Raw genomic sequence first — 25,005 nt, 5'->3', positions numbered from 1 at the left:
TATGAAAAGAAATCTTTTCTATGATTTTTTAAATCTCAGGACTGAAGACGTTAAGGAAGAATAGAACATAGAAGTCAATCACAAACCAACTCGTTTTTTATTATTCTTCTATATCCAGATTCCAGCTATAAATAGCCATCTTTAGTGCTAAAATACATCTACATGATTACTCTGCAATTCACATTTAAGTGCTTGGCAGAGGGTTCATCGAACCACAATCATACTATCTCTCTACCATTCCACTCCCGAACAGCGCGCGGGAAAAACGAATACCTAAACCTTTCTGTTCGAGCTCTGATTTCTCTTATTTTATTTTGATGATCATTCCTACCTATGTAGGTTGAGGTCAACAAAATATTTTCGCATTCGGAAGAGAAAGTTGGTGACAAACTTCGTAAATAGATCTCGCCGCGACGAAAAACGTGTTTGCTTTAATGGCTTCCGTCCCAACTCGCGTATCATATCTGCCACACTCTCTTCCCTATTACGTGATAATACAAAACGAGCTGCCCTTTTTTGCACCCTTTCGATGTCCTCCGTCAATCCCACATCGCGCAGCAATATTCTATAGGAGGACGAACGAGTGTAGTGTAAGCTGTCTCTTTAGTGCACTTGTTGTATCTTCGAAGTGTCCTGCCAATGAAACGCAACCTTTGGCTCGCCTTCCTCAATATTATCTATGTGGTCTTTCCAACTCAACTTGTTCGTAATTTTAACACCCAGGTACTTGGTTGAATTGACAGCCTTGAAAATTGTACTGTTTATCGAGTAATCGAATTCCAACGGATTTCTTTTGGAACTCATGTGGATCACCTCACTCTTTTCGTTATTTAGCGTCAACTGCCACCTGCCACACCATACAGCATTCTTTTCTAAATCGCTTTGCAACTGATACTGGTCTTCGGATGACTTCACTAGATGGTAAATTATAGCATCATCTGCGAACAGTCTAAGAGAACTGCTCAGATAGTCACCCAGGTAATTTATATAGATCAGGAATAGCAGAGGTCCCAGGACGCTTACCTGGGGAACACCTGATATCACTTCAGTTTTACTCGATGATTTGCCGTCTATTACTACGAACTGCGGCGTTCCTGACAGGAAATCACGAATCCAGTCGCACAACAGAGACGATACCTCGTAGGCCCACAGCTTGATTAGAAGTCGCTTGTGAGGAACGGTGTCAAAAGCTTTCCGGCAATCTAGAAATACGGAATCTACTTGAGATCCCCTATCGATAGCGGCCATTACTTAGTGCGAATAAAGAGCTAGCTGTGTTGCACAAGAACGATGTTTTCTGAAGCCATGCTGATTACGTATCAATAGATCGTTCCATTCGAGGTGATTCATAATGTTTGAATACAGTATATGCTCCAAAGCCCTACTGCAAACCGACGTCAATGATATGGGTCTGTAGTTCGATGGATTACTCCTACTACCCTTCTTAAACACTGGTGCTACCTGCGCAATTTCCCAAGCGGTTGTATATGATTGCTAAGTAGGGAGCTATTGTATGAGCGTAATCTGAAAGGAACCTATTCGGTACACAATCTGGACCTGAAGACTTGCCTGTATCAAGCGATTTGAGTTACTTCGCAACCCCTAAGGTATCTACTTCTAAGAAACTCATGCTAGTAGCTGTTCGTGTTTCAAATTCTGGAACATTCCATTCGTCTTCCCTGGTGAAGGAATTTCGGAAAACTGCATTCAACAACTCCGCTTTAGCGGCACAGTCGTCGGTAACAGTGCCACCGGCACTGCGCAGCGAAGATATTGACTGCGTCTTGCCGCTTGTGTACTTTACATACGACCAGAATTTCTTCGGATTTTCTACCAAATTTCGAGACAATGTTTCGTTGCGGAACCTATTAAAGGCATCTCGCATTGAAGTCCGTGCCAAATATCGCGCATCTGTAAATTTTAGCAAATCTTCGGGATTTCGCGTTCTTCTGAACTTCGCATGCTTTTTCCGTTGCCTCTGCAACAGGGTTCGGACCTGTTTTGTTTACCACGGGGGATCCGTTCCATCTCTTACCAATTTATGAGGTATGAATCTCTCAATTGCTGTTGCTACTATATCTTTGAATTTGAGCCACATCTCGTCTACATTTGCATAGTCAGTTCGGAAGGAATGGAAATTGTCTTTTAGGAAGGCTTCTAGTGGCACTTTATCCGCTTTTTTAAATAAAATTATTTTGCGTTTGTGTCTGGTGGATTTGGAAGAAATGGTATTGAGCCTAGCTACAAAGACCTTGTGATCACTAATCCCTGTATCAGTCATGATGCTCTCTATTAGCTCTGGATTGTTTGTGGCTAAGAGGTCAAGTGTGTTTTTACAAACATTTACAATTCGCGTGGGTTCTTGGACTAACTGCTCGAAATAATTTTCGGGGAAAGCATTTAGGACAATCTCGGAAGATGTTTCCTGCCTACCACCGGTTTTGGACAAGTATTTTTGCCAACATATTGAGGGAAGGTTGAGGTCCCCACCAACTATAATCGTATGAGTGGGGTATTTATTTGTTACGAGACTCAAATTTTCTCTGAACTGTTTCGCAACTATATCATCAGAGTCTGAGGGTCGATAGAAGGAGCCAATTATTAATTTAGTTCGACTGTTAAGTGTAACCTCTACCCATATCAATTCTCACCGAGTATCTACTTTGACTTCACTACAAGATAAACCACTACTGACAGACACAAACACTCCATCACCAATTCTGCCTAATCTATCTTTCCTGAACACCGTCTGAGACTTCGTAAAAATTTCTGCAGGACTTATTTCAGTGTTTAGCCACCTTTCTGTACCTATAACGATTTCAGCTTCTGTGCTTTCTATTAGCGCTTGAAGCTCAGGGACTTTCCCAGCACAGCTACAACAATTTACAACTACAATTCCGACTGTTCCTTGATCCAAGCATGTCCTGTATTTGACATGCACCCTTTGAGATTGCAGCCCACCCCGTACTTTCCAGAGGCCTTCTAACCTGAAAAACCGCCCAGTCCACGCCACACAGCCTCCCCTACCCGTGTAGCCGCCGGCTGAGTGTAGTGAACTCCTGAACTATTCAGCGGAAACCGAAACCCCACCACCCTATGGCGCAAGTCAAGGAATCTGCAGCCAACACGGTCGCAAAACGGTGTGAGCCTCTGATTCAGACCCTCCACCCGGCTCTGCACCAAAGGTCCGTAGTCGGTTCTGTCAACGATGCTGCAGATGGTGAGCTCTGCCTTCATCTCGTAAGCAAGACTGGCAGCCTTCACCAAATCAGATAGCCGCTGGAATCCAGAGAGAATTTCCTCAGATCCAAAGCGACACAGGTCATTAGTGCCGACATGTGCCACCACCTGCAGCTGTCTGCACCCTGTGCTCTTCATGGCATCCGGAAGGACCCTTTCCACATCAGTAATAACCCCTCCCTGAATGCACACGGAGTGCACACTGGATTTCTTCCTCTCCTTAGCCGCCATATCCCTAAGGGGCCCCATTACGCGCCTAACATTGGAGCTCCAATCTACCAATAAGCCCACCCTCTGCAATTGCCCGGACCTTGAAGGCTGAGAATTGTCCTCTGAAACAGGGCAGGCCGCTGCATCTGGCTCAGCCAGAGATAGTACCTGAAACCTGTTTGTCAGACGCACTGGGGAAGTTTTCTGATCAGCCTCCGGGGTCGTCTTTCGCTGCCTGCCACGTCTTGGAACGACCTCCCAATCACCCAAAAGCGAGGGCTCAGCCCCACTGTGGGCAGCAACTGGGTCAATCACAGCGGCAGACCGATCTGGGGACAGATGGGACGAGGTTGACATCCCTGTGATACCCAAGTCCGGCTCCCCACAGTGGTGCCTACTGGCAAGAGCCTCAAGCTGCGCAACCGAAGTCAGCGCCGCCTGTAGCTGTTAGTGAAGGGATTCTAAACATTCATGGTGGTGTCTGATTGTTCTATATCGTGTCTCCCTACCACTTTCGCGCAACGACGCTCTGAGCTTGTTTTTTAGGGAATTAACTAGTTTGAACCTGGGACCTGTTGCTGGTAAGGAGACGCCAGACCACACATGACATGTAGAATTCAGAAGAGTTCAGTGAGACTAGTGATGATATAACCAAATACTAAATGATCTCAGCGTCAGCTCCACTGCACTCCCTGTAAAAGAATCTTAATACTAACTAAATTTAGTGGAAAGGGTTCAAGGCTTTCCTATTTTTAGTTAGCTGGTAAAATAACGTCGAAAAAGCAGTTAAGTTTACCATTGGAAATTTTATTCTAATCACAAAACATCGTTTATAAATTGCACTATTGATAAAAGGAAATGTTTTAATACAGGATGGTAAAAACCAACTGCGTTCAACAAAAATGTGAACGAATATTCCCTGAATGGGTTTCCAAGTTCTACAATCGATCGAAGGATGACCTATGCCATATCACATCTATAATCTAGGTTAAATTTAAGTTTCACAAAAGAAAAAACTATCAAAATGGTCTACAGTGACCCTCAGTTATCTTTAGTTACTTATCTAAATTGTCGTAAATTACAGTGGCTGATGTGGCTTCTCAATAACTATATAAAAGAAAAATCATCGCGTTTCAGATCTGTTCTTCAAGTGGCAAATGTGAACACCATGAGTTTTAATTAACGATCACCATTAGTATTACGCAAAAAGGGGCTGTAACAGGTGAGACTTCTACAGTTCTGAGTGAAGCCTTATGCGCTCAAAAATGCGGCATCGCGTGCGTTCATTACCTTGTCGGTGTTTAGGCAGCGTCAGGGCGACAGCGGCTGGCGCACCAGCCGTCCAGCTCGCCGTCTCGGAACCAACTCTCCCTAACTTCTCGTTACTACAATTTATCGAAGTTGGTTTAAAAAAACCATCTGGCTGTGCTTTCATCTGACCAATCAGGGTCTCAATGTTAACCTTAAGCTCCGCCTACAAAAATTCTGTCTATCCAATGAGAAACGTTATACTTTTCGTGGTGGGGCAATGTTTTTTATAGTTTGCAAAGTTACAGAGACGCTAAAAAGTCTCACGCTAAAACTTGCAGGTGGTATTGGCCCTTTTTGTGTTATCGTAAGATCTATACTGCTTTTCTGGAGGGCTCTAGCTTTTAAAATGGGCTGGGGGTTGTCCTTGACGTACCTGAGACGCGAAACAGTCTCACGCTAAAACGTGCGGGTGGTAGTCGTACAGGCAGTCTGGCCCGGCCCTTATCGTAGGGCCTTCTAGCTTAACACGGTTCTGCTCTCGGCGTCTGTCCTCGTTTCTCCCCTCGGAACTGCGTCTGCCTCACGGTGGGAAGGTACGACATGCATTTAGGCATTCTTGTGTTTGTCTGTGGTATTCCATTTGCTCACTCGTTACTCGTATTACTTTGGTTAATTTAATGTCACGATTTATTCGGAGCTATGTGACATACTACTGGATTTGCTTATTATGTCAGGGTTTTCATGGAAGGTGTTGGATTTTCCTGACACTTTACAGGATGCCAACTCAGCCCTCATCCGAACATTGGAATCACAGTCCCTGTCCATTCTAATCGATGTTGAACAACAGTTACTGAAACACGAGTGCCTAGATAACGCAAGAGGAACACACAAAGAATGTATGAAGTAACCTGTACAAATGCCTAACGACTTCGCTACAATCTGCCTGAATTTACGATTACAGTAACTAAAACTTGCAATTACACCTCCTATACGAAACTCTCACGCAATTTAAGTAAGAATCTACGAAGTAAACACAGAAAAGGAGCTATATACGAATCTTTCTGCGCTGTCGATGTGCACCAACTGGGAGCTCAGGCGGCAGGGAGCTCACTGGCTGTGACCTACCGACACTGGCCGTTCAAAACAAAAAAAAGACAGACGACTACGCGAATTTACACTATTCAGGTACTAAAGCGCGATGCAACAACTCTCAAATACTATAATACGCCCGAAATTTATGAATTAAACAATGCAAGTACCCAAAAACACGCAAAGAAATTAAGAAACCGTGTAACAAATAAGTAAGCTAGGAGTATATGACTTGCTGCTGGGAGCTGCTTATCCAACGGCGGCGGGGAACACAAGGAAATTGCAGAACTTATTTACATAAAATAATCAGGAAAACACCAAGTTATCCAATAGCAATGATCCTTTCCGCTCGACATGCCACTTGTATGTGTTACCACCCAACAAACTCGCAGCAGTACATATGACCATATGACTTTACTGATGTATAGGCAGAAGGAAAGTGAAGCGGTTGTTTGCAAAAAGTACAGCAACCTCAGTTTGCGTGATTTAGTATAAGTAACGCCCTCTATATTACAAAAATAACAAACCCAATATAGCAGTTTAAACTATTTTTAATAAATTACATTTGCTTATCACCTTTAAATTACATCAATAAATGACAATTTACGATGCTTTTGTTCATGTATTAGTGGTGAAGCGATCCAACAAGTCTTACGCAAAAGATCATTAATAGGTTCATACAACTGTCCTATACCTACTGTTACATCAGATTAGAAATAAAAATTATTTTTTATGATCGTCTTGATAAAGTATATTTCATACCAATTTGGAATTCGTCGGAAGCTAAAAGCTAGCACAGTCGCTCGTACCATAATGGTTGATTGAGTACGTAAATAATTGCTACAAAACGTTTCTATGAAGATCTGTTAATATCATAGTAAAATACTGAATATCAACGTGACAGGAGTAATTTAGGTAGGTAAATTTAATAAAAACGTACAAACATCCTCTACTAACGGAAATTTCTTACGTAGCATATGGTATAGCTTCAGTTGCGGTATGCAGCTTGCAAAGATCAACATATCAAATGGTTCAAATGCTCTGGGACTTAACATCTGTGGTCATCAGTCCCCTAGAGCTTGGACCTACTTAATCCTAACTAACCTAAGGACATCAAACACATCCATGCCCGAGGCAGGATTCGAACCTGCGACCGTAGCGGTCACGCGGTTCCAGACCGAAGCGCCTAGAACCGCACGGCCACACCGGCCGGCGATCAACATATCAAATTGCGTTATATGCAGCCACTAGGGCTAATAGTTGAATAATTAGCTACTTGTTTCGTGTTTCACTTGAGTTCTGATTCTGTAATTTCCTTGTATTCTAGCAATGAAAGTGCCTATTGATAACTGAAATATGGGTATGCAACAACAATAAAAAAACCAGTGGGATTGTGACTGAGTACAGTGTTCCGATCGTTCCTTAAACATCACTAAATACTTAGGCTCACGTTAAACATTCGCTTCACGTGGTGTGATTATGTGGAGGACGTACGCCTCCGTGCTATGCGACGCTTTTCGCCAACTACGTCCGGTTCTAAACTGAAGTTCTACGTTGTCACCAGACGTCTATCTCGTCTATAAGAACCTCCTGCGGCCGCTCATTCAGCCTGCAGCAGTCGTCTGGTGCAAGGCTGCAGCAGAGCATGATGGTCTGCTGCCCCGAGTCCAGAACCGGGCACCGAATCTGGACCACACCTTCCACCAGGTTGCACAACAGAAGTGCTTCATGAGGTGGTAAACATCTCCTACTTACGGGAGTTTTACCATACCTGTCGCGAACCTTCTTCGCTAAAACAAAAGACTCACAGAACAGGCAGATCCACGCCCTGGGGCATAAACACCTCACCATCAACATGCCAGTGACAGCTGACAAGACTTTCTGCGCACTTAAAGTACCAGCTTTCAATATACAGAGTTATTTTTTCCTAAGTGTACAAACTCTAGGGATTGATCGATGAGAGTATATGGAACAAAAATCGCCTGATGTCCTCAAATACGTAGTCTCCATGCTAGAGACCATTTATTCAATAATACATTGTTACAGAGACTGCGATCTAATAACGCGCAGTACCATGCAATAACATGTGCCTCAACGCATGCGTGTACGCGCCTGAGCATGTTCTGTCTCACACGACACACAGGACAGGCTGCATCCGAACAGTGTCAAATGCAGCATGAATGCGCTGCTCCATTGTCTCCATATCAAGAATTGGCTCTTCATACAAGATATTTTCGAGATGGCCCCATAACCAGAAATCGCGCGGGTTTAGGTCCGATGAACGATAAGGCCAATTCGACCCCCTCGTCCGAACCATCGACCCAGGGAAAACACGATTGAGATGCGTCTGGACGTTAACGGCCAAGTGGGCTGGAGCAACATCATGTAGAAACCACACAACCCATGGAATCATCAACGGCACTTCTTCCAGCAGGGGAGGCAAAGTCACCCGCAAGAAACACCGATAGTTCCGGCCTGTTAGGCGACGTGGAAGGAAGACTGGTTATAAAAGTACGGTCACCAATTATATCGGCCCACACATTTCGGCTGCATCGATACTGATGATTCGATGTCGCCATACCATGGGGGTTCTGCATACTATCAAACACATTACCGTTATTAAAGTCCAAGTTACCACTGCGCGTAAAGGTGGCCTCATCTGTATATAGGATGGAAGACATATCCCGGAATCGTGGTTGCCTGGTGAAGAAACCAGTGACTTAAATGCCCCCGATGTGCAAAGTCTGCTACGGTCGCAGGTTCGAATCCTGCCTCGGGCATGAGTGTGTGTGCTGTCCTTAGGTTAGGAGGGGAGGATATTAGTGTTTAACGTCCCGTCGACAACGAGGTCATTAGAGACGGAGCGCAAGCTCGGGTTAGGGAAGGACGGGGAAGGAAAGCGGCCGTGCCCTTTCAAAGGAACCATCCCGGCATTCGCCTGAAAGGATTTAGGGAAATCACGGAAAACCTAAATCAGGATGGCCGGAGACGGGATTGAACCGTCGTCCTCCCGAATGCGAGTCCAGTGTGCTAACCAGTGCGCCGTCTCGCTCGTTGTGTCCTTAGGTTAGTTAGGTTTAAGTAGTTCTAAGTTCTAGGGGACTGATGACCTCAGATGTTAAGTCCCATAGTGCTCAGAGCCATTTTTTGCAAAGTCTGTCGATAGTAAGACCCACAAACGCTGAAAGTGATAAGGGTAGTAACAACTGGCATGGAGAATGTTCCATACCGTCGTTTGCTTTGCCGTAAGTAAACACCATGCCGTCAAACTGTCTATTCAAATACGGAACCACTGTGTACAACGCTGTATCACATCCACTACAAGATGAGTCAGCAAGAGAAGTGAATCGGATGCAACATTACCAGTCACTAAAGCAGGAGAGGGCACTTGGGCATGACGTAAACTATGTGATCAAAAGTATCCGGACACCTGGCTGAAAATGAATTACAAGTTCGCGGCGCCCTCCATCGGTAATGTTGGAATTCAATATGGTGTTGGCCCACAATTAGCCTTGATGACAGCTGGCCTGTGTGGCCGAGCGGTTCTAGGCGCTTCAGTCTGGAATCGCACGACCGCTACGGTCGCAGATTCGAATCCTGCCTCGGGCATGGATGAGTGTGATGTCCTTAGGTTAGTTAGATTTAAGTAGTTCTAAGTTCTAGGGGACTGATGACCTCAGATGTTAAGTCCCATAGTGCTCACAGCTATTTGAACCATTTGAAGGAGACGGAAACATTGCGATTAGATAGAGTGACGATTGCTGTGTTATTGATCGAAATAATAACGTAAATTTTTGAAAAAGATGCTGGGACCTAACCGTTGAAGAAATGTCTATTATCTTGCTTGTCTCTTGCTTTTTCTGGTTTTATGTTTCATTTATTTAACTTTATGTCACACGAAAGAGAAAGCTATTAGCTAATAATCAACAAAGACTCAGATTTTCTGAAGAGTTCTCACTCTCCTAGTCAAAAATACCTTCACCCAGTATGAATTGTGAGTTTTTTTTAAGGAGGGGTAGGACGTCAAACCGGCCGACTAGGAGCAGGAGAGGCAGAACAGGACATTTTAATTTTCACTGTGCTGAAAATAGGTTTGATTGCTACTTTTACAAAATATAAGGTTTGAATTCCACAAAGCGAATACAGTGACTTCCGATAGAAGAGTGTTGTGTGAAGAGGTGTAGCACTGCACTTTGGCATACTGAAGAGCGAATAACATGTCTTCCATTTCCTCGAACGTATACACTATGATCAAAAGTATCCGGGCACCTGGCTGAAAACGACTTACAAATTCGTGGCGCCCTCCATCGGTAATGCTGGAATTCAATAGGGTGTTGGCCCACCCTTAGCCTTGATGACAGCTTCCACTCTCGCAGGGATACGTTCAAGTCAGGTGCTGGAAGGTCTCTTGGGGAATGGCAGCCCATTCTTTACGGACTGCTGCACTGGGGAGAGATATCGATGTCGATCGGTGAGGCCTGGCACAAAGTCGGCGTTCCAACAGTCCGAAGCAAGAAGGTTCTTAAAACATCAATGTAGGCCTGTTCTGTGATAGTGCCACGCAAAACAACAAAGGTGCAAGCTCCCTCCGTGAAAAACACGACCACACTGTAACACCACCGCCTCCGAATTTTACTATAGGCACTACACATGTTGGCAGATGACGTTCACTGGCATTCACCATACCCTCACCCCGCCGTCGGATCGCCGCATTGTGTACCGTGATTCGTCACTCCATACTACGTTTTTCCACTGTTCAATCGTCCAATGTTTACGCTCCTTACATCATGCAAGGCGTCGTTTGGCATTTACTGGCGTGATGTGTGGTTTATGAGCAGCCGCTCGACCATGAAATCCAACTTCTCTCACCTGCTGCCTAACTGTCATAGTACTTGCAGTGGATCCTGCTGCAGTTTGGAATACCTGTGTGGTGGTCTGGATAGATGTCTGGCTATTATACATTACGACCCTCTTCAACTGTCGGCGGTCTCTGTCGGTCAACAGAAGTGGTAGGCCTGTACGCTTTTGTGCTATACATGCCCCTTCACGTTTCCACTTCAATATCACATCGGGAACAGTGGACCTAGGGATGTTTAGGATTGTGGAAATCGCATTTACAGACGTATGACACACGTGACACCCAACCACCTGACCACGTTCGAAGTCCATGAGTTCCACGGAGCGCGCCATTTTGCTCTCTCACGGTGTCTAATGACTGCTGCGGTCGCTGATATTGAGTACCTGGCAGTAGGTGGTAGCATAGTGACCTAATATGAAAAACGTACGTTTTTGGAAGTGTCCGTATACTTTTGATCGCACAGTGTATGAGGAACATTGTCACATTCTAGGGGGTAACCATGCATACTGTAGCTGTGGCTGTATTTTACAGCGCGTATTAGACTGCAGTCTCTGTGACAAAGTTGATTGAATAAATGGTCTCTAGCATGGAAATCATGCATTTCCGGACATAAGTTCACTAGACCATTTTTGTTCCGAATCCTCCCATGGATCAATCCCTAGAGTTGTACACGATGGAAACAGTCACCCTGTATAGGACAACAAACTAAAGAGAAAAGTAATAACAGTCAGAAGTAGTTAAATGCTCAACGACCACAAGACTTGAGGAAAAGCGAAAAGGTTTATCTTTGACCATACTGCGGGACACAGAAACTCAGATGACCTCTCGAATGGGCACCAAGCAGAAGGTCGCAACGGATAAATACGACGCAAACAGTTGGAGGATTAACATAAGGTCGGCGGAAGCTGTCGGGAACCCGCCTCTACATTTTCTTGCCCAGAACAGAAGTGCGTTGGTTTCCAACGCTTAAACCCCAAGTAAGGCAGTGACTGCACCTTTATTATGAAAAAGGATAAAGGGCAAAACCGCATAGTAGAGTTTTCTACAGGAAAAAACTAATCTTAGATATTACTTGATTTAAGAATCATGAAAGAAGGCTGTATACCTGGGCAGATAGCTGGAGATCCTAGACGGTTTCGGGGAGATTATGTAATGGTAAGACACAGAGTTATAAATCAGATTTTAAGGTGTGAAACGTTTCTAAAAACGGTGCGGACTCTGATCACAGTTTATTTGTTATAAATTGTAAATTAAAACTGAATATTTTGCAGAGGGATACAAGTTTAAGGATACGAGACCTGGATAAACTGAAAGAATAAATGGTTGTTCAAAATTTCAAAGGTAGCACTACGCAACGATTGACAAACAGGAGAAACGAATACAATAGAGGACGAATAGGGAGCTTGAAGCGATGAAATAGTAGACACTGGAGAGTATCGCATAAGCAAAAAAGGTAAGGCACAGTAGAAGTCCGTTGATAACGCACAAGATTATTAATTTAATTGACTAAAGGATGAAATACAAATTATGCACAGCAACTACACTGATAACCTTAGTTGTATAAGAACCAGGACGTGTTCCCATGTTGACCAAACGGCACCGTCTGTTATACTTGCAGTAGGCACAGGATCATGGAGTTTGGACCGTGATTGAATGGAAACGTACCTCCTGGTCGGCTAAGTGTTTCTTATTACATCAAGTCATGATTTGTGTCCAGATATGCCGTCATTGTTCCGGAAGGCTACTGGAAACATGCAACACACCACGGAAGCTGGGCGATGGGGGCAGGATCATGCTATGGGGGACATCCATATGAGGCTCCATGGAACCTGTGGTACCTGAGGCACTGTAACAGCTGTGAACCCTCAGTGTTTAATGTACTGCCCAATGGCGATGGCATCCTCCAGCAGCATAACGATCTGCGTCACAAGACCGGAATTGGGTTACAGTGGTTTGATGAGCATGATAGTGAACTCACATTGATGTATTTGGCTCCAAATTCGCTTTATCTGAACCCGCTGGAACAAATCTCATGCGCTGTCAGGTACCACACGCACACGCACACGCACACGCACACACGCACAGGCCCGTAATACACGTGAATTGCCTAACCTGTGAATAAATTTCTGGTGACACATACCTCCAGAAACTTATCAAGGACTTATCGAATTCATACCATGCAGAATAAATGCTGTGTTGCATTCCAAAGGTGGACCAACACATTATTAAACAGATGGTCGTAACGTTTTGGCTCACAACTGTAGTAGAGCTATACAGGGGTCTATGCAAGTCATAATGCCTTCAAAAATCACACAGGAGGCTTTATAATTCCTCGCTCGCTACCCAAAAATGATCAGTCCTACAGAAAAAACGAGCTAGAAGTTTTTGTCGGAAAATTAATGTAGCTAATTTTTGTGCTGATGTATGCTTTCTCTGGAGGCCAAAGCTTTCGGTCGTGCGGTAGCGTTCTCGCTTCCCACGCCCGGGTTCCCGGGTTCGATTCCCGGCGGGGTCAGAGATTTTCTATGCTTCGTGATGACCGGGTGTTGTGTGCTGTCCTTAGGTTAGTTAGGTTTAAGTAGTTCTAAGTTCTAGGGGACTGATGACCATAGATGTTAAGTCCCATAGCGCTCAGAGCCATTTGAATCAAAGCTTTCCAATTACTCAAGAAAAATGTGTTTTTATGTCACTTTTGTACGTTTTTCTTGAATAATTCGAGATCTACTGCTTCTTTTAAGAACATATCCCAGTATAAAATTTAACTACTTTGAATTTCGTACAAAAATGTCCTGTTCATTTTTTCTGCAGTACTAATAGTTTACACGTAGCAAGCAAGATAAAATGAGAATCATGTGCGTTGTACTTGTAGCAGTTGCAGATTGCATAAGACATATAGGTAGGAGCAACTGAATTACCCTCTATAAAAGAAAGAAACCTGACTACACAGTTGTGGGAAGGGAAGAGAAAACATGTGAAGAAGAGATGGGAGATGAGTTTGACAAATTACTGAATGACATAAGCTGAAACAAGGCACCATCACAAGACACCTGGGGTGGAAGTTATGTGACCCAGAGAAAATACCCTCAGACGTCAAGAAGAATATACAATAATTTCAGTTCCAAAGAAGTCAAGTGCTTAGAGGTATGATTATTGAAGCGTCAGCTTAATTTAGCAGCATGAATTATTTACAGAAGGTGGGAAACACTAGTGGAAGTAGGCTTCAGAGAAGGAAAGTTTGCGTTCAGGGCAAAAGTTGGCAGAGGAGAGGCAATATTGAACCTACAACTAATCCTAGAAGATCAAGGTAACAATTGGTAAACCTATATTCATAGCATTTTTAGATTTAGAGAAATCTTTCTATAATGTTGGCTGGAATACGTTCTTTGAAATTATGATTGAAGCCGGGACAAAAGACAGGGAGCAAAGGTTATCTATAACTTGTACAGAAACCACACTGCTTCTGTAATAGTCGACAGGACACGAAAGGGTAGAAGTAGTTGAGAAGGGGGACAAAGCAGGATTGTAGTCTATCCCCGATGTTATTCAACCCGTACACTGAGCAAGCAGTAACAAACTGAGAAGAAGTTTGGAAAGTGAAGCAAAGTTCGAGGAGTATAAATATGGACTCGAGGTCTGCCGATGGCCTCGAATTCTCTCAGAGACGGGAGAGGATTTGGAAGATCAGTTTAACGGAATAAACAGTGATATAAGTTGAGATTAATAAAAGTAAAGCGAGGACAATGGAATGCAGGAGAACTGAATCGGATGATCCTCAGGGAATTAGATTAGGAAATGCGACACTGAAATTGTAAACCGAATTTTGCTACTTGGAGAGTAAAACAATTGACGATGGAAACGGGGAAGGTAAGAGTAAAATCTGGGGCAAAAGTGCATACCCCAGTTACCGGTCTGACTGCAGGTACAGTGCCGCCTTTCTGGCACTAAGAGGGGAAGGGATGGCGGTCCCCTTGTCCAGGCCACGTTTTGGGTCCAGGAAAGATCACAGATACTCATTTTGATGGCGGCAGGTTGAATGGATCTGGGGACATATTGGAGGGACTGGAAGAAGGAAAAATCCAAACCCTCTCCAGGATTAGGCCCGGCACTTCCCGGCTGGAGTCTAGAGCTCTAAGTGCCAGACCACCACAGCCATTATAGCAAACGTAAGGATGATATAAAACGCAGAATTGCAATAGGAAGAAAAGGTCTTGTAGAAATGAGATACAGGGTGTCCCAGGAGGACTGGTCAAGATTCATATATGACAGAACCGATCATTTGAATCAAAAACCTTCTTATGGTCATATGCCCTATGGTGTCCGAGGTATATCACATTTAATTTACATTGTTACTTATCTTGTGTACTATTCAATACACAATGAGGCTTACACATGTACACATGCACAGCAATTAGTAAATATGACATGCGTTTCACAAAGAACCAATGGGAAAAATAGGTATTTTTAACAAAAAAAATAGTTCAAATGGCTCTGAGCACTATGGGACTTAATATCTGAGGTCATCAGCCCCCTAGAACTTAGAACTACTTAAACCTAACTAACCTAAGGACATCACACACATCCATGCCCGAGGCAGGATTCGAACCTGCAACCGCAGCGGTCGCGCGGTTCCAGACTGAAGCGCATAGAACCGCTCGGTCACTCTGGCCGGCGTATTTTTAACACATTCACCATTAAGCGTTATCGTACTCTTCTCATTACAGCTGTTGTAGAGTTCACAATAAATTTTCGCGTATCCCACCGTCAGCTTCAATGCATTTGTCCACTGTTGTGAGAAAACGTTGTGCTGCCTGTCCGAGTGACTCTTCGACGGCCAGTGTGGCCGAGCTGTTCTAGGCGCGTCAGTCTGTGATGTGTGTGATGGATGTTTGTGATGTCCTTAGGTTAGTTAGGTTTAAGTAGTTCTGAGTTATAGGGGACTGATGACTTCAGATGTTAAGTCCCATAGTGCTCAGAGCTTTTTTTGAGTGACTCTGCACGTTCTCTAATGAGAGCAACAACGTCTGTGATGTGACCAGACAGTCCACCTCGCGTATTCGACTTCGTTTGTACATCTGATACTTCATCCTACACCATAAAAAAATCCAATGGCGTAAGGTGTGTAGATGTTGGTGGCGACATAATGTATTGCTACGACCAATCCAGCGATTAGGGTCAGTACAACTAAGTTCCCTCAGAGGCCTGGGAAAACGCGGAGGGGCTGCGTCATGCTGGAAGTACATTACAGTGCGCTAGGCAAAGGCAACGTCCTCGAGGGGTCCAACAGACGAATTTTCCAAAAATGCGAGTAATTCTCCCCCGTTACCTGCACATCTAATATGACTGGACACATCAACATGTTACCGTTCATGGCGCACGAAACATTGTTCAAAAAACGAACTTGAAAATAGGTTTCCTCTGTAATGTGTGAATTTTCCTGCAACTGTGATACTTATTACCCGCGCTGTTGATTACATTCCGTGCAAATATGGTGTAAGTAGGCTGTTTACGTTTTCTTATTGGTAACGCCACATAGCGCTCTGTATGAAAAATCACTGGCTGTGCTGTGCGCAGTCTGTGGCTACTTTGCATTGTTGTCTGCCATTGTAGTGTCGGGCAGCGGCAGCTGGATGCTAACAGCGGGTAGCGTTGCGCAGTTGGAGGTGAGCCGCCAGCGGTGGTGGACGTGGGGAGAGAGATGGCGGAGTTATGAAAAAAATTTGTAAGAATTGGTGTCATGAACTGATTATATATATTATGACTATAAAGGTAAATACATTGTTTGTTCTCTATTAAAATCTTTCATTTGCTAACTGTGCCTATCAGTAGTTAGTGACTTCCGTAGTTTGAATCTTTTAGTTAGCTGGCAGTAGTGGCGCTCGCTGTATTGCAGTTGTTTGAGTAACGAAGATTTTCGTGAGGTAAGTGGTTTGTGAAACGTATAGGTTAATTTAGTCAGGGCCATTCTTTCGTAGGGATTTTTGGAAGTCAGATTGCGTTGCGCTAAAAACTATTGTGTGTCAGTTTAAGCACAGTCATGTATAAATATTTCTAAGGGGACGTTTCATATGTCGACCCTTAGCCGAGGATACTTCACTGGAATCTTCTGATTTTTTCCTGTAGTTTGTGTAATTAGTGTAGACTTTGTTTATTGCTAGCGCGTAATTGTAGAGAGAATCTCCTTTGTAGTTGCAGTCTTTCATTGTTGTACAGTAAAACAGGTGTAGCATGCATGTAACTTTGCACCAAGTATTTCGCAGCTGCGCTTGCAATTAACTAGATATTATTTTCAGTGCTATGTTAATGTGTTCTCTTATTTTTTGCTCTTCAAATTGTGCTTTTCTGTGTTGTGTGAAAAATTGTGACAATAATGGCGTGTGAAAAACGTAACACTAGGCTCCAAAGTAAACTGAAAAATGACAGTGAAGACGAAAGCAGTGTGTTAGCGTCACCATGTAATGAATTCACTAACGTTCAAAGTAGTAATTTGGTAATAGCGCATAGGGAAATGGAGCGGGCTGCAAATAATGGTGTTAGGCAGTGAAACAATTAGTGAACAGGGAAGCATTATCGATCGATCGGTTGGCAACAGCTTGCGTCAGGAATCCGAAATGACAGGACACAATCTTGCAAATACTGTACATTCAGGTTTTGCGTCCTCACCGTTTTCTCAAATAAGTCAAGACATTTTCTGCTTGTCAAAATGTGAATGTTGCCGGTGCAAATGCACTGCCGAAAAGCATAGTGGAACAGATTCCAGACACTAATACATTATTATTGCAATTAATGCAACAAATGAAACAAAATCAGAGACAAACACAGCAACAGTTAGACACAATGGAAGAAAATCAGAGACAAACACAGCAAAATCTTCAAAAGTTAGACACAATGGAACAAAATCTTCGGAAGTTAGACACCACACTTGAACAAACACGTGAAGATTTAACTACTGAGTTACATAACATTGAATCGAAATGCCAAAAAATCTGTAATGAGGTAAAAACACAAATTTGTGAGCATTTTCAACCTATTTTTTCCCGGCATGAAAATGTATTACAAAATCACGAAGCAGCCATAAAAGAATTGCAAACTATTGTTCGTGAAAATCACGACACCTTGCAAGCTAAAATGGACTCAGTTGCATCCACCGATTCGGTTACGCAACTTGCAAGAACTCAGGAAAACTTAAAGGACACAGTAGATTCGATTTCAACACAAATGGACACTCTGAAACTTGGTTCAGAAATACACACTGAGGAAATGTGTTCACTATCGAAGAAAGTAGCCGGACTTTCGGATCAGTTCACTAATTTATCTGCAAAGGTAGATGATGATCTGAATGACACAAGACCTGTAGCCATCACTGACACAGGAGAGTATGAACAAATTAAGAAATTCAAACAAAATCAGAATCAAATTAATACGCAATACAAAAGAGAAATCCGGAAAGTACAAGATCAGTTGACGCAGGTAATACAAAAATTACATATTTCAGAGGACACTTGCGCTCCAACACGGGAAGAGGAACTTAGAAATACGGAAAAGCCACAAAATAATAACACAGGGCATTTCGAAAATCATGAAAGAAATTGGCAAGGTGCACCGAATTTTCAGATGGAACAGCCGACACGACGTAACAATGACCGATATGCTACTCGCCGACACGATGATTTTGACTATAAGCTGTTCATTACTGCACGTAAATTCAAAACATTTAAGAATTCTGGCAACGACATTCATCCACAAGCGTGGCTCCATCAATTCTCTCATTGTTTTCCTCCCAACTGGTCATTAGAACACAGATTGGAATTTATGTGTGGCTACTTGGAGAATGAACCAGCGGTAAGAATGCGATCGGTCATTCACGACTGTCACAGTGAAGGAGAATTTTATCATGCCTTACTCTCAGCATATTGGTCTCAACCTACACAAGACCGAGTAAAACATGGCATCATAATGATGAAAAATTTCGAACAATCTGAATTTTCAAGTCTTGTGAAATATTTTGAAGACATGTTACATAAGAATCAGTATCTTTCAAACCCATACAGCCCGTCAGAACTCATCCGCATTTGCTTAATCAAATTTCCTGAACATTTACGGCATATTATTTTGGGAGGCCGTTGCAAAGACGACATTGAATCTTTTCAGGGACTCTTACAAGAATTAGAAATTGACTCTGACAATCGCGGAACGCGAAAACAGGAACACAACAATTACAGGTCACATCCGTCGCAATTCCGCGATGAAAGAAATAATAACTGGACACGACAAGGCTATTCTCACAATACAAATCGTGACCAAAACAGACACCACCCGTATGACAACCGTTGGCAGAGTAGTAATAATTACAGGGAAAGGTCACCTCTCCGCGGTAATGACTATCACAGAGACAATCAGAGAAACAGACAATATAGGAACCAAAATAATTACTATCAAGGGAGACAGAATAACTTTAGACGCAAGGGTCCAGCGTGCAGTTACGATTCAGAGAGAAATTCTCCACCACGTGACCGACAAGAAATTAATTACAGAAATTACCGACATGACGAGAGACGATATGATCGTAACGACAGACCTGAATTACATCAGAACTGGCGGGATTCAAACAGAGCAGGGCCCTCTCGGCAATGTGAATTTGTAGAAGTTAGGCTCCTAATCCCAATAACGACGCGCGCCAACAAAGAAACAGACAATGACTCGCACCGCAGGCAGCCGCGTGCGCCGGCTGGCTCAGAGAAAAATAACATAAGCTAACCTTGAGCAAAATTCCAGTGTTCCTTACCGACGTAATCACATGATAATTGCTTTTCAGTTGACAGTCTGCGCACTAGGAAGAGTAAAGTTTTACACCACATTTCACATGTAAAACCGTTTATTGAAAGGTAATCTGCTTTTTAACTTTGTCTTTGCCATAAAACATTTCACTTCACATTTCTAGTATGCTTTGTCACACCGAGAAACTTAACATGCAACAATGTTTGAAGTTTACTATCCAGTCTAGAACCTACGGAACATATTTAGACAGTATTTACGAGTGCATTGTTATAGTGAACAGACGTCACAGTGTTATTGTGCGTGTTCACTCTGCTTGTTAGTTGCACGATTACGTAACGACTATAAGGCTGACATACTTAGAACAGTTACCAGTACTGCTAATGATATTTTAATGCAACATTTTGGTTTAGTTGAAAATAAATTCTGGATTTAAAGTACTTTCTGTGAGATACCAGATGACTCAGTGATTATTTTATGTGACAGCTGCACGATTTTATCACGACGCTACTAATGAGTGACAATTTACAATGTTGCGTTTGCACTGTATCTGTTTTATATCTGCACAGTTTTTCTGTATTATCCTGGAAAGTAAAACATGTTTTAGTAGTTTCTTTGTGGTTTAGCTACAATGAGAGCCTTTTCCATAGCACAGCAATACGTTACAGCACAGTACTTTCTTCATCACGGCAATAAGCGTAATAACTAAGATATTTATACGCAAAGCAATTCACTTCGTTTATTACGAGGTAAGTACATTGACTTCAGCAGAACTTTGCTTACAGAGGACGATAACTACGACACTTCCACATAATTATCTTACAACAAGACGCACAGTTTATCGCTACAGTACACGTATTTGAGTGATTAATTTTGTACTTAAAATATTTATTTTTAAAGATATTTGAAGTACAATGATACAAAGGTTTTCTGTGATACATTTCATTCCAGTGCTGTAATCTGTAACACCTGAGGATATAATTACATTAATCCTCAGGGGGGTACACGCTTACTTTGTGTACCATGTGTTTGGCAAGCACAAGGAGCCCTAGCTAATATGGTATTTGCTTATACAACTTTACACATCGATACCATATTTCTCTAACACAGAATTACACAGCTATCTGATCATTTAACTGAGAGAGACAAATATTTATTTTACTACTTCAGTGACAGATGTTTACGTAATTACACAGTTGGATAATTTCACACTTATTAGCTTGTATTTTGTCTGTACTTTGTGAACTGTTCATAGTTTTTCAGAACCATTGTGATACTATGAGAGGTTTGAATGATGTATTTGGTATGGGATCATGATTTTTAAAGTACGTTTGAGCAGATGACACTTTTGATATGAGCAGAGAATTTTTTTAGGTTTTGAAATTATTGGAGGAAGCTACGATGATTTTGAGAATTTGACTGAGGTGTTATGATATTATTACGATGACTATGTGTATTACGCTGTTGCGGTATGTTTATGATCAATAAGCTGATGCTTTATGAGTTATTTGATTATGCTACTTATCTGTTATGATGGAATATTGAAGAAGTGTCGACGAATAAGGTAAGAAATAGTGAGTAGAGGTTAGGGACTGGTTTGTGAAAAAGGTGGTTGGAAACCAAGAATCGTACTTTAAGAGCTATGAAATGTAGGTAATGCGTGAATGTATTACAATGCCGACGAAAATTTTTTGGACACTTATATTTATAGGATTTTATTTTCTACACATTTGTAACGCAAACTCTCAACCTGTGAAAATATTTTTATATGAGACTGCCACTGTAGCGGGAACTGGTGTCGTAAATATTTCGGTAAGACAATTAAGTGACCACCTGCACGTAATGCGTCGTGGACACCCAGCTGCGCGACAACTACCTGACAAAAGAGAGCCATTAGTGTTTGCCTTTCAGAGGCACAGGTAAAAAAAAAAGGCCATTATCCTCGCTATTGACATTCCTTTGTAGAAAGCACCGCAAATACGACACGCTCATTACTGAGAAAGATACTTACATCTGACACCTGATTATAACAAACGTCTTTCTACGAGAGTTGAGGGACTTTGTGCTAACTTATGAAATGTCACCTGACTATTGAATGATATTTTTATGCTTTGCCTTTCATAGTTGCTTGTTTCATTTGATATCTGTTTTTCCAGCTGTGTTACAGCATTGGTTTTATAAAATAAAATGAAATGCATTTGCTAATGTGTAAACTTTCTGTTAACAGATATGTTAAATAACAATTTTATGATCCATATTCTTCAAAAAAAAGGAGCACTTGGAAAGGAAAGAACAATAAGAAGGGACTAGTAACAGTAACTGCATATATAATTTTCTTTTCCAGTACTTGGTAATTTTTTTTTAGAATTAGTTTTTGTAGTGTGCCACTTTAATTTCATAGACATTAAGATGTGAATATACATTTGTCTTATTTGCATTGTTGTCTTTAGTGTACTATTTTTTCTGCTTGTGGGTTTGTCATGTTTAGGTATAAGTTATTACATTTATTGCTACTTGCTTTGCTTACTTGCACTTTTTTGTCATTGTTGTTTGTGTTAATTGTTTTGTGCTGCTGCATTGCGTTGTCCCTTAGATTAGCATCTGAGCTCAGTAGCTTTAAGTTAGCTTAAGAGGGGGTATACTATATATGAAACTAACTATGATGAATTGGAAGAAAAGCATTGAGAAGCTATAAGAAAATGGTTTGGCCAATAAAGCAGTGTACAGTGGAGAAAAACTATTTTTGAAAGAGGATGTGAACATAATACAGAAAGCAGGTTTAGATAGGACTTTTTGGGAAAAATGATGAACTAAGGGAGATCTCTATGCAAAATACTGCAGTAAAACAAACCCTGTCCTTTCCTTTCGTATTATCCCTCTATGTGTTTATGTACCCTTGTGTATTTGTCTTTTCCTGTCTTTATGTGTTTAGCTAATAAGATTTATGTTGTAGAATTTTTCAAATACTATGTTATTTTCTTTGAAAATATGTTCAGACATTATTTATTGTGTTTTGTTTTAATGCTCATGTGTGAAGTTGATGTTTCAAAAGTTATTCTGATCTTTTATGTATGTACTTATGTCGTAATTTTTGTAACACTGATGTATTTGCTATTTCGATTCTTTTGTAAAGCCTGTACTACTGCAAATGTTATCTGTATTGTTATGTTCCTTAAAGATGTATTTTGTACCTTTGTTATTGCATTCTTATGTTATAAAATTGTAATTGACACCAGTTCATCAAATTGAGTAACTTTTAAATTACATTTTACTACACACGTTTCTGTTGGTCATAGTATATGGACAATATGTGAGAAGTAGGGACTGATAGTGTTTGCACGTGTGTTAATAACTCAATAAGGGACTGGATAACACCATTGCTGGTTCTAAGGACATTTCAAAAACAATTTTTCTGAGTGCACAAGTGGTGGTTATGGACTTGTTATATTATCCGCAAGACTCTTCAATGGTGATTGTGCGCCTGCACAGTCAAACAGATGGCTGCTGGCCATCTCTACAAGAACTACAGTGGGTCTACACCTTTGATGACCCACCAATACCATTATTTCTACAAGGACTGCAATGGGTCTGCACCTCTGGTGGCCCACCAATAGTAATCTCTACCAGGACTACAGTGGGTCTGCTCTGTGATGACCTACCTACCGATATTCTTCAACTTCGACTGACTCTGCTGTGGGTTTGCTCTGTTGTGGGCATTACCTGTCTGCATGTCAAGAGTCAGCACTGTTTTTCTGTTGGAAGAACAACACTACTTCTTCAAGACTGCATGGAAATCCACTACTTCCGTGTGCATTTTCTTTTACTGCTCAGACTTTGAGAAAAAAGTACTTCAATTTTACTGTGATAAACAATCAGGACTGTCTTTATGGACTATGAGAAAATTTTAGCTTTTGACCAATATTGTATCGATAAGTGTGTGCATTTGATTTCTTTGTTATTGTAATTATGGAAAATTTTAACAAATATGTATTAGCCACTGCCCAAAACAATTTGTAAAATTTTTTGTGGGGAGCATGGGGGCTATGTAAGTAGGCTGTTTACGTTTTCTTATTGGTAACGCCACATAGCGCTCTGTATGAAAAATCACTGGCTGTGCTGTGCGCAGTCTGTGGCTAGTTTGCATTGTTGTCTGCCATTGTAGTGTCGGGCAGCGGCAGCTGGATGCTAACAGCGCGTAGCGTTGCGCAGTTGGAGGTGAGCCGCCAGCGGTGGTGGACGTGGGGAGAGAGATGGCGGAGTTTTGAAATTTGTAAGAATTGGTGTCATGAACTGATATTATATATATATAATATATATATATATATATATATATATATATATATATATATATATATATATATATATATATATATAATGACTATAAAGGTAAATACATTGTTTGTTCTCTATTAAAATCTTTCATTTGCTAACTGTGCCTATCAGTAGTTAGTGACTTCCGTAGTTTGAATCTTTTAGTTAGCTGGCAGTAGTGGCGCTCGCTGTATTGCAGTTGTTTGAGTAACGAAGATTTTCGTGAGGTAAGTGATTTGTGAAACGTATAGGTTAATTTAGTCAGGGCCATTCTTTCGTAGGGATTTTTGAAAGTCAGATTGCGTTGCGCTAAAAACTATTGTGTGTCAGTTTAAGCACAGTCATGTATAAATATTTCTAAGGGGACGTTTCAATGGCTTAATCAGTGAACAGTATTAATGGAGGCTAATGACGATTGTCATTTAACCTTGTCAAGTGGCATTGTCGCCTTTGTGGAGATTTTGAACACGCTGTATGTAAAATGTGTGGAAGTTTCCGCATCTAATTTTCGTCATACACGTGTTCGTTGGACGCTGATACATACACAAAGTTGTCGTTTGCTAGAAGCTGGACTACGTTGCAGCAGTCTGATAATGTGCTGCTGTTCCTGCGTAGTGCCCGGCGTGGCCGAGAGGTTCTAGGCGCTTCAGTCTTGGACCGCACGACCGCAACGGTCGCAGGTTCGAATCCTGCCTCGGGCATGGATGTGTGTGATGTCCTTAGATTACTTAGGTTTAAGTAGTTCTAAATTCTAGGGATTGATGACCTCAGATGTTAAGTCCCACAGTGCTCAGAGCGCGTAGGTTGTTGAATTATACGTGCAGAAAAAAATAGGAACTTGGAAGAATATCTGTTTCACGTAATGTGATGAAACTCTTACAAACATTCTATGATCGGGAATTCGGCTTGTCGTAAGGCGCCGACGATATTCTACGACAACTGCAGGAGCACTATCGTCGCAGAAGTCGTAAACATATGCTACGTCTACATATTCTGCAGATTAGTCACAGCGTGTACAAACTCAATTAACCGATTCTTGTCTCTTATATACTCTTAGTTCGTCGCAGTACTCCACTCACAACGCACCTTGGACAATTGCGCGTTCAGTGGGCTGATTTAAAGGCAGAAAGAAATCCCGATCAAAGAGCTTGAAAGCAACGAGGTACACTGGGTAGAATAAAACTTCAAAGAGGTTGGGTGGATAAGATATACGTGTCCCCAATAGCCCACAAACAAATGTACATTAAAATTGTTCTATCTTGTGAACTATTCGG

The sequence above is a fragment of the Schistocerca gregaria genome, chromosome X (assembly GCF_023897955.1).
Source record: "Schistocerca gregaria isolate iqSchGreg1 chromosome X, iqSchGreg1.2, whole genome shotgun sequence".
Taxonomy (NCBI): Eukaryota; Metazoa; Arthropoda; class Insecta; order Orthoptera; family Acrididae; genus Schistocerca; species Schistocerca gregaria.
The sequence above is the reverse complement of the archived record's forward strand: the minus strand, read 5'-3'. Positions refer to the sequence as shown.